This window comes from Malus domestica, chromosome 17 (assembly GCF_042453785.1).
Source record: "Malus domestica chromosome 17, GDT2T_hap1".
NCBI lineage: Eukaryota > Viridiplantae > Streptophyta > Magnoliopsida > Rosales > Rosaceae > Malus > Malus domestica.
This window is the reverse complement of record NC_091677.1, coordinates 15,487,346-15,498,562: the sequence shown is the minus strand read 5'-3', so window position 1 is coordinate 15,498,562 and position 11,217 is coordinate 15,487,346. Positions and strand designations below refer to the sequence as shown.

At 38.3% G+C, this 11,217-nt stretch overlaps 1 long non-coding RNA gene and 1 pseudogene across 1 annotated transcript; both read right to left on the bottom strand.

Annotated features, from left to right (window-relative positions):
• Positions 1-5,163: 5,163 nt before the first annotated feature.
• On the bottom strand, positions 5,164-5,913 carry LOC103405741 (succinate dehydrogenase [ubiquinone] iron-sulfur subunit 2, mitochondrial-like; annotated as a pseudogene).
• Positions 5,914-7,984: 2,071 nt separating this feature from the next.
• On the bottom strand, positions 7,985-8,908 carry LOC103405692 (uncharacterized). The gene is made up of 2 exons (XR_011578428.1): positions 8,588-8,908; positions 7,985-8,276 (listed from the first exon to the last, which is right to left on the bottom strand). It is a non-coding gene; the product is annotated as an uncharacterized lncRNA (long non-coding RNA).
• Positions 8,909-11,217: the final 2,309 nt, after the last annotated feature.

Below are 11,217 nucleotides of genomic sequence, written 5' to 3'. Positions count from 1 at the left end.
TGTCGGAAGATTAAAGAAGTTGCTAGGATTTCTTTGTCTTTTTTTTCCCCCTGTTATGGGCTTCATTTTCTTTTGTTAGACCTCATTTTCTATAAACTTACTTTGTTGGTAATGAAACCCTTGAACAAAAACAAAAACAAAAAGAATTTTTTGAATAGTTATGGTCAATTTGATATGTGAAATTGAATGGGTCCTTTGATTTATGAAGGATTAAAGGTTCCGCCCCGACTGTATAATAAAGGAAATAGTTCAGTGTAAGAATATAAGCATAAGTCTGAATCTATGAACTTAGTTATTGGTCTTGAGATTGAATGAGAAGTCTTATTGGGAATGGATTTTGTAATCCATATCACACTGGACTACTATTTAAGGGATTAGTTTCCTGTAAAGATTCTAATAGGGGAATCCTTATGGGATATGGCAAGGATTATGTTGTGTATATATAGTGGTCTCTGCTCTCACAGTTGACATGCTCGATTACGGACTAAGACCTATTAATAGTTAAGAGCAAAACCAATTACTGGAGAGAGGAGAAAGTGCACTGCAACCCTACAGTGAAACTTGGACATGGCTGCTTCTTTGAGTTCATCTGCAGGTATGATCTTCTCCGTACATTAGTTTAATGAAAATCAGTTTGTATTTTGATCACAGTAATTCATATTACTTGTTCTTGGTTTGTGTTTCATATAACATTCAGCCCCTATAATGTGTGCAGTCTTCCCCCTCGCACCCAACACACTCTAGTAAATGTAGGAAGTATCTCTCGTGCAGTACGGATTCAAAATTTTGTTCATGTGAAGATAAAACAATAGAGTCAACTTATATATAGTTTATGAAATGTTAATGTATGGTCACTTATCGTTGAATATAATATTAAATATGAAGATTAGATACATGTGCTTCTAATGTTTAAATCTCATCATTTGATATCAAATGTAAAGGTGAGTGACAATTAATTATTCATATCACCGATGATCAAGAGAGCATTACTGTATGTAATTCGTTAACAAACTCAAACTTTGAATACGAATAACATTTCTAATGAGTAGATTTGCAGTTATGGTCTCTTGGCTTACAAGGGCCCCTTTGCAAGTATGCTCTTCGGATTTCGTCTCAATATTTTTACCAACAAATTGTTCTAACATTACCCTTTTTTTTAAATATTTTTCCTTACCGTTTGGAAAACGAATTTATATAGTATGTTAATACCACTACAAGAAAATTGGGTTATACTTGTATATTAGAAGTTCTAGTGTTCCACTTCCACGCTTACTTGGTCAGGATGTGCCCGAGTGGACTGGGGACATTTAATATGTTTTTTCTTTTTCTTAGTACAACAATATATTTTACATTAAAGGAATGGGAAGTACGGTTAAATCACATAATAGATAATTTATTCTGATATCGAATTCGTTATTTACGAAATTCAAACCTAAAATCTCTTATTTATAAGTGAAGAAGAAGATCATTAGATCGAGTACTGAGTGGTGGGACTTTTTTAAGTTAATAAGTCAATCAATTGATTAATTGGTGAGTTGAATGTGGGTCATCCTCTGCTCTTTGGATCCAATTCTTGCTACATTCAACTCGGTATTACAGTGCAACACGTTGTAATCTCGTTACTTGGTTCACATGCTCCTCTGCAAAGCAAAACAAAAGATTAAATTCCCAAGATATCCAGTTTGGTACTTCAACTTACACAAACGTGGCTTGTGGGCCTTTGCTGATCCTTAGTTTCTAGAACAAAATAGTAAAACACTAGTCGTTCAAAAAAAAAAAAAAACAAAATAGTAAAACACTAATACTGTTAATGAAAACCGAACACATAATAAAACACAAATCCCACCACTACCAGAAAATAGGACTTGTCCTACAAAAACTTGCTCGACCGAGAAGAATTTTGTCGGGTAAAAGCTCTTTACCGGATATATATTTCTGTTGGTAGGGCAAAGTTAATCAACATTTCGAGTTTATGGAAATCTTTACGAGACAAAACAAGTTCAAGGACAAGGTAACATTCGTCGAGCAAGTTCTTAGCGCTAAGAGAAATAAAATGGCGCGTGATATTTGAAGGTTTGTGCGACGACAAACTGGAACGTCGACTAGGTCAGCTTTAATCGACAGATAGTTTTGTCAATTCATTGTTTCCCTCCGTTGTGCAAAGGCTTAATTAGGTCTTAAGGTAGGGCGACCAACCTTTCCCAACGAACTTCCACCAAACTGGCCCTACTATTTGCTTCAATTATGAGAACTAGGGAGCAGTATTCGTGATAGAAATCAGAGGAGTGGGTGCAAGAAGAGGGATGTGCGTGGTAGCCAATTGTGGGGGTTCGCATTGGGCATCTCTAAGATTTCTAATGGAAATAGTAGAACTAGTAGTTGGAAGGGATATAAACATGTTTGCATATACTTCGAGATCTCCTACGCTAGGAATCATCCAAAAAAAACATTCGGGGTTAGATAATGGGATGAAATCATTTAACGGTTAGAAAAGAAAAATCACAATTTGAAGGTCACTTTAACTCTGATTTTTTACACAATCCTTAACCCTAGAAGAATACAATGAACGAACCTGTATCATCAAATTAAAATATTTAAACTAGTGGATACAAAAACAACCTACATTCTACTTAATGGAAGTATAGAATAAACTCTTAAGTGTTTTGGAATCCATTCTTTTGACGAGACACACATTCTACAAAACTAGTTTCCATGATCCAATGGTCAAACATGTTTCCATATACTTCGAGATCTCCTACACCAAGAATCACCTAAAAAAAAGTTCGAAGATTAGGTAATGGGACAAAATCATTCAACAATTTGAAAAGAAAAATCACGATTTAACAGTCATTTTAACTTCAATTTTGTTGATTTTTTACAAATGCAATCCTCTACCCTAGAAAAATACAATGAATGAACCCGATTATCAATTTAAAATCTTTAAACCAGTGGATATAAATCCGACTGTGAATCACACAGACGCACAAGAACACAAAGATATATCGTGGTTCACCTCAAGTTGAGGCTACGTCCACACTAGTGTTGATTCCGTTTCACTATGTAAATGAATGCTAAATATACATGGAGGCCATAGAGGCAGTGTTCGCTTTTTTTGCTATTTTGTTTGCTCTCCCATTTCCCCTCTGTGTGTTTCCCCTCTATATGTTTTCCTCTCCCATTAAGTGAGTGTGAGGGAGTCCTTTTATAGAATAAGGGTTTCATCCCCTCTTACATAAATCATAGGCTAAGTAATGAAGCCCAAATACTGAGGCCAAATATATTGTATAACAGGAGTCCCAAAGTGAATAGATGTCGTCTAGAACTAGTACTCAACATGAGAGGGTGCTTAACGTCAAGCAATACTCAGCTAGAGGTAGCACACGTTGCGAGGTTGCTCGGCTGGAGGCGGTGCCTGTTGCGAGACAGCTCGGCTTGTGGCGTTCTTCATCGCAAGTATGCACTCAATGTCAGTGTGAGCTCATTATGAGTTAATTCTCGACATGACTCGGATCCGCTTGTTAGGTTTGTATATGGGTCCATGCGTTGGTTGGAGACTTCAAATCCAATCCATGTACTGGCCGAAGTGACTACATGTCGTCTAGAACTAGTATTCGACATGAGACGGTGCTTAACGTCAAGCAATACTCAGCTAGAGGTAGCACACGTTGCGAGGCTGCTCTACTAGAAGCAATGCTTTCGGCGAGGTGGTTGCTCGGCTTGTGGCTTTCTTCATTATGAGTATGCACTCGACGTCAGCGTGCGTTCATTATGAGTTAACTCTTGACATGACTCAGGTCCGCTTGTCGGGTCTTTGAGTCAGAGCCATCCGTAGGGTCTATGAGTTGGGTCCACAAGTTGGGTCCGTGAGTCGGGGTTCGAGCTCAAGGGTGTCCAAGCACATAGATGTCCAAATGAGCGAGTGTCCGAGCAAGTGGGTGTTCGGTCAGATAAGAGATCATCGTTCAGACTAAATCTTTGTCACTATAAGCATGTGGCTCATCGATCTATAAGTTGATCAGTAACAATGTTGATCAACGGAAACCTGTCAATAAATAATAGTATAAGCATGAATGCATAATTAATAAATCAATCACAGAGTTTGGCAAAAGTATAATGTCATACTATGCAAATTGTGTGGTAAATGACTTGTTTCATATGTGACACAGTTAAAGGCATCACAGTATCACTAGGCAATGAATAAATATTGCATAAGTAATTGCCTAAATATGTAGGTCACTAATGAAATATGATAGAAAGCGTTCTGAGCATACGTGACTATTGTATCATGTAATCTTAATATAATGACAGTAGGGAGACACACAATATATTATATAAATATATTTTCATTCAAATAATGAGGATACCTAATTTGGTCAGACCATGCCACGAGTTATGGGAAATAGTCATGTGATAAACCATTAATAATAATGTAAAACATATTATGATAACATGTCATCCCGTTCATTTAGGCAATAGTGCTGGCGTTTCCACTGTTTTTGTCAAAAAGCAACTCCTGCTTTTCCATTTGGTACTTTTCAAAAAGCAGTTTCCCTTTTCAAAATGATGATATTGATAAAGGTCTCGGGTTGCAAACATAATAGTAATAAAATAATGATAGTATTTGATGTCATAATAAACACATAGCAGTAGTGGAAAAGCAGAAGTTGGTACTTTTCCAGTGGGGACGCACTATATATGTATGTATATATATATATATATTGTGAGGTGCCGTACTATATGCAAACAGATCATATATATATATATATATATATATATAATATTGTAACTGTAAAGCAAATGTTGTAAAGCAAATGCATGATGTTGTCTCCTGTTAAAGAATATACACACATATGTAAAGCAAACGCTACAGTAACAAGACCAACACAAAATAATAATAAATTATTAAATAATAAACTAGTTAATGAATTAGAATGAGACTCATCCTCTTCGTTGGTTTTCCACTAGTGGTCGTGGCAAGTTTGCAGCGCCTTCGTCTGGGTTTCGTAGGCCGATCCACGGTGGTGCGGCATTTTCATAAAATACAACCAATTCACTGCTGCACTCCGGACCGCCAGTCAACCAAATAACAACAGGATCCTTCTTGTTGGTGCGGGATTCGAAGAAGAGGTAAAACATGTTAGCAGCATGAGAATGCTCGATCTTTTATTTACCGGCATGGTGGCCGAGGTATTTGACGGAGACACTAGAATCCATGAGGTTGGGGAACCCATCAGCCTCGACGCGTCGGTGATTGGCGTAGAGCAAGGCGACGGGGCCCAAGTAAGACTCAGGGTTCCACCAGTAGCTAGGGCAGGATGTGCTACAGCAAGCGCATAGAATGCACTCATACATCCCATCCAGCTTCGCCCTATCCTTCTTGCTCTGCTTTATCTCATTCCCATTCAACTCCGCCGTCGGGTTCTTCGGCTTCAGCCACGGCTCGATGCTCTTATACTGGTTGTAAAAGTTCGTCATATCCACTACCAGGTCCTTGATCACAAAAATGTACGGCAACGGAGTGATCATCGAGGCGTCCGCCTCCGACGGTGCTATCTTCGTCAAGTAGGCCAGGCCGTTGCAACCGTCAATGTTCATGGCATAAGAGTTGTATATCCCTTCCCGGCAAGATCACCGGAAGGTGAGGGTGGGGTCCATCTCGTTCTTGATCTTAATAAGGGATTCAAGCACCATAGGCCCACACTCATTGAGGTCGATCTCATACTCTTTAAGCTCCGGCTTCTTCGGGTTGTCCGAGTTCCACCAGTAGATTGAGAAGGTTTTGATGTCCATTTTATCTTGGGCCTTGAGGTCCACCTGCTGGGCCTGGGCTTCCAACGTCATAGCTCGGACACAGACGTAACAAAACGACGATGTCGCAGAAGCTATGGCCCTTCGTATCAACCCCGTTGCCATTGTTGCATCTACGAGCTTCAACAACTGCGGACAAAGAGAGAGATAGTGAGAGAGAGGCCGTGATTGTGTTTCCATCGATGCCGCCGTGACCGAGAGTTGGAACGGAAGACATGGGTTTTGCAGTGACTGTGCAGGTGTTTGGTTCTTGGGTTTCTGCAGATTTATGGTGGAGGTTGTGAGGTTTGATGAAAAAATGAAAGAGAACTGACATAGCTTTTCATGTCGATTCTCACAGACGGCGTCAAATGTTGATGCACAAAATCGGTGAGGACTTTGGTACAACAGAAAGTGTCAAGTTTGTGACCCTAGCTAGATTGCTCTAGTCACTAGTGTGGATAAGCATGTAAATGGATAGAGGCAGGGAAGCAAACACAAGATGTACATGGTTCACCTAGATTGGCTACGTCCACGGAGTAAAGGAGTTCTCATTAATTGTGAAGGGTTTATACAAGTACATAGGTTCAAGCTCTCCTTTAGTAAGTACTAGTGAATGATTTAGTACAAATGACATTAGGAAATATTTTGGGAGAATGATCCCCTTTTGTAGAATAGAGTTCTAGCTTTGTTCTGACATTGACATGTGTCGTGTTGTGATTGGCTTCTGATGTTAACACGTGTCGCGCTATGATTGGCTTCTGATGTCGACATGTGTCACTCTGTGATTGGCCTTCTGGTTGGAGGGAAACTCTTCTGTGTCCTTGACGGTATAACGTTGATCGGTGCTCGGTAGTTTCGAAATTGGTCAAGTATTATACAAACAGAAGTATAGAATAAATTCCAAGTGCTTTGTAACCATTCTTTTGATGGGATGCATTCTACGATACTAGTTTCCACAATCCAACCGTCAAACATGTTTGCATATACTTCAAGATCTCCTACCATAAGAATCACCCAAAAAAAAAGTTTGAAGATTAGGTAATGGGACAAAATCATTCGACGGTTAGAAATGAAAAATCATGATTTAATGGTTGTTTTAACTCTGATTTTGTTGCTTTTTAACAAATACAATCCTCAACCTAGATAATACGATAATGAACCCGATCATTAGTTTAAAATATTTAAACTAGTGGATATAACAAAAGCTTACATTCTACTTAAGAGAAGTATAGAATAAACTCGAAGTGTTTTTGCAATCCATTCTTTTGACATGACATGTATTCTACGAAACTAGTTCCACTATCCAACAGTCAAACATGTTTGCATGTACTTTGAGATCTCCTATGCCAAAAATACCCAAAAAAGCGTTCGAAGATAGGTAAAGGGACGAAATCATTTGATGATTAGAAACAAAAAAATCACGATTTAACAGTCGTTTTAACTCTGAACTTGGCTAATTTTTACAAGGCCCCAAATTGAGAGTAAAAACACACACAAAATTGACATGGCCATCAGATTCGATGATTTTTTTGACCCACTTGAACTTAATGTTCAAAAGACGAAATACTTGTCTTTGTTGGGTCAACTTTCTAAATTCTATCGGCTAGCAGTTAACGTTCGTCGGGCAAAGCAAAAGAAAATCCACACAAAAATTTTCCAAAAATTCAAATTCGCCCTATAACAAAGGTAAATCGACAAAACCAAAATTTCATTAGCCAAACTCTATGTCCCACCAACTTTTTTACTAAACTAAAGATTTTAGGTGACCTTGCTTGACAAACTCTTAGGTCATCTCCAACCGAAGGAGGGCCAGAGGGCTCGTTTTAGCTTTATAACCTTCAAAGAAATTAATATTTTAATGAACAGTGCCAGACCATATTTCTTACCGTGTCCAACTGAGGGGCCAGAGGGCCATAGGCCAAACATAGCCCTGTGACAAAAAAAAATCTTCAACCCAAAGGGCCAAGGGACGGTAAGACCAAATATAATTTATTATTTTAATTTATGAAGATCCTCCCTGTTAACGGTGGGTCTGAAGTCCTAAAATGAGAGTCTATTGGTATCAAAGTTTACTGTCCGTATCGCCAAACGCGTCCCTCCAATAATCTCGTTTCTTCCCTGTCAACCCTCGAATTTACATATTCCAGATAAACACAAATAAAACAAAAACAAACTAATCACACGCCGAGAGACAAACAGAAAATTACAATATTTTTATATACCAATAATCTAAACAAAAATGCTTACATACAAAATACACAAAAAATTGCAATATTTTTATATACCAATAATCTACAACCTCAATTTTACTTTCCTTTTTCTTTTTCTTTTTTCTACTAAAAATCTGAAAATTAGAGATTAAGAAAATTAATGAGAAACAGAAAAAAAAAAGAAAAAAAAAAGTGAAATTTCAAAAGGGCACTCGGGCCACGAATAATGCGGTTCTTCTTGTTGTCCCTTGCAGCGTTTCCAGCGAGCTCCAACACCTAAACAAAATTTCACAAGAAAAAAATCAGATCAAACGCATAAAAGTTCGAGATATACAATGCCAATAAACATGAAAATCTTAACCAATCAAACTCCAGGGAATCAAAACCCACCAATAACGAACAAATGTTGAATTTCAAAAACTAATAACACATTACTAAACCGATTTGTATCCAGAAATCGGATTAAACCGAGAAAATTATACTCATAATTAGATCGACCCAAATTCTAAAAACATGAAATTGCAGAATCAAAATCAAACCCAAAACTAAAAACAATAGAACCCACATAGATGAAAAAACAAACTAACCTCAGCGGCGAGGTATTGTAGCACAACGACAGCGGCTCTCCCGCCGCGTACTCCGTCGCCCGATCCAAGATCTTCAGAATCGTCTTCACCAGCAGCGGCACAGTCAGCCCGTGCGCCGGCCGATACGGCCTTGTTTCGGGTCTCTTTCACAAGACACAGAGGTTTTGCTATACTCGTGGGGGAGATGCACATTGTACGAAACGTGTTTGGGAGATGGAGGAAGTCAACCTGGGGCTAGCTGGCTGGCTCTTTAGACCAGCCGGTTTGCCTGATTCCTATTTTTTTGTCTCGTGGGGCTACGAGTTTTTTGGCTTATTCCTTAGTTAGAAATGATTTTCATGTTATATGTTGGATTATTTTGGACCTTCTGATTCTTTGGTTGGATTGGAGATGATCTTAGTTTTTGTCCCACCAAAATTTAGGATTTTCAATACGTGTCAAAATTTAAAAGTTTTTACTCTAGGAACCGTCCGCCAGGCAAAGATTTAAAATGTATAACCCTCAGACCCTTCTTCTTTCTTCCTCCTCGTGCCGTGCAACACTCAAAGCCTCTCTGCTATCACTCCCTCTCTGTCCTCTCTCTTTCTGAACTCCTCTGTCTGTCTGTCTCTCTCTCTCTCTCTCAAATCCTCCCCTCTCTCTGTCTCCCATTTCTCAACTATAAGTTTGTTTCTCTCTCCCTATTTTTATTTTATTTAGAGAGATTATATTCAAATACTCCAAATTACTTTTCCCATACCTTTTTAATTTTTTCATATTTTTCTACCAAGTGTTAGTAGGGTTTAAAATATCAAAAAAATATAAAAATAAAAAATAAGAAGGTTAGGGAAGTAATTTGGGGTGTGAATATAATCTCTCTTTTATATTATTTTTAATTTGAAATTGTTAGGATTTGATTATTCTATGATTAGTGGATTGATTATATTAGGATTTGATTTCAAATTGTGATTGATTATGGTGTGATTTGACTTGGAAATACTTTGTGATATGTGGGTGGGGTGAGTACAGTGGTGGTAGTGGTGGTGGGGTGGGTATGGTGGTGGTGGGGTGGGAGTAGGAGGTAGTGAGGTGTATAGTGGTGGTGGGGTGGGTGTGGTGGTGGTGGTAGGGTGGATACAATGGTGGTGGGAAATTGATTTAATTAGAGAAATTTGTAGGAGATTTATGAAAATTTGTGAAATTTGTAGGAAATGTTTACATTTTAGAAACATTTGAAATATTGTAGGAAATTTTTGGAAATTTGTGAAATTTGTAGGAAATGTTTTAAGTTTAGTAAAATTTTAGAAATATGAGAAATAGTAGGAAATTTTAGAAATCATGATTTTTTTTTTCATAGATGTCTTCATGCCTGATCATTATTGGCAGCTCTGCCTTTGCCTCTGCTTAGAGTGAGGGGTTGACCCCAAAGGCCACTTAGGAGACCAACAAGATCCAAACAGCCACTGCCAAGTCGGCCCCCGGTGCGAGTAGTTATGTGCCATTAACCTAGATGGCATGATTTGCCAAGTGGCCTCATAGTCGCAAACACCACAAGCATGTGGCAACCCCTGGCATAGCCTCATCCTACCCTTCTCAAGGTAGTCCTAGTGCAGAGAACGATTCAGCGGCCGTGGAAGAGGTGGGAGATAGAGAGCTCCCCATCGGCCCGAGGACCAAAAAAATCGGGGGATTTGTAGGTTGTTGGCGATCAACTTGATCACTAAAGTTACACATAAGCGAATTCGAGTTGCATACCTCCCTAGTCACCGTTGAACAAGTGACAAAGTCAAAAGTTTGTTGACTCACGACATGGGTGTCATCTTCCGTAACAAATGCCACATGGCAGTTGATTGCTGGAAGATGCATAGCCCCCAAGTTCGTGAAAGGTGAACCAACAGCTTTTGGTCAGTATACAATAACTTTTTTTTAAAAAAAATCCTTTACTTATTTGATGTGGTAGAAAACTAAACTATTTGGTTATTTTTTATTTTTTATTTTATGGAATTCATGCCAACTCCGAGTGGGATGAGCATAACAAGGCTTGTCTCAAGTACATAAATCGGGTGTAGATGGAGCAGTGTAAGGAACGGAAGTATGAGTTACACAAGTACTACTAGATTTGTGTGTCACATGAGGCAGCTCCTACAAGTCCACCCTAGGAATTTGTGGAGAAGGTGGGCGAATGGCAGTGGTTGTGCACTCATTTTCAAAGTACAAAATTTCAGGTAATTAAATTTTATTTATATTTCAATATTAGTTCAATTTTATATTTTTTTTAGTTAAGTTTAATTAATATTTTTAATTGACATAAAAAATTGGCGACAAATAAAGGTAACCTGGAGAAGAAGTCATACCTTCATCACTTTGATTCTCGACCCCTATCTTACTGGGTCGAGGAACAGTGGGCGACTGGTTCACATTTCCCAAAGGTCGAGGTTTGGGGGGAGACGCATGCCAATTATGGCAACGAGGTTGCAGACAACATTTTTGTAAGTATTTCTTTCTATATTTTAATTGTAAGTTTCATGACAATAAATAATGTTTAAATTATGATCAATAATCTTAATTGGTTTCCCTTGCTCAGAAATTGAAATTCAATATATACTAAAACCCAAAATCAACTAAATTATTGTTCATAAGCACAGTCTTCT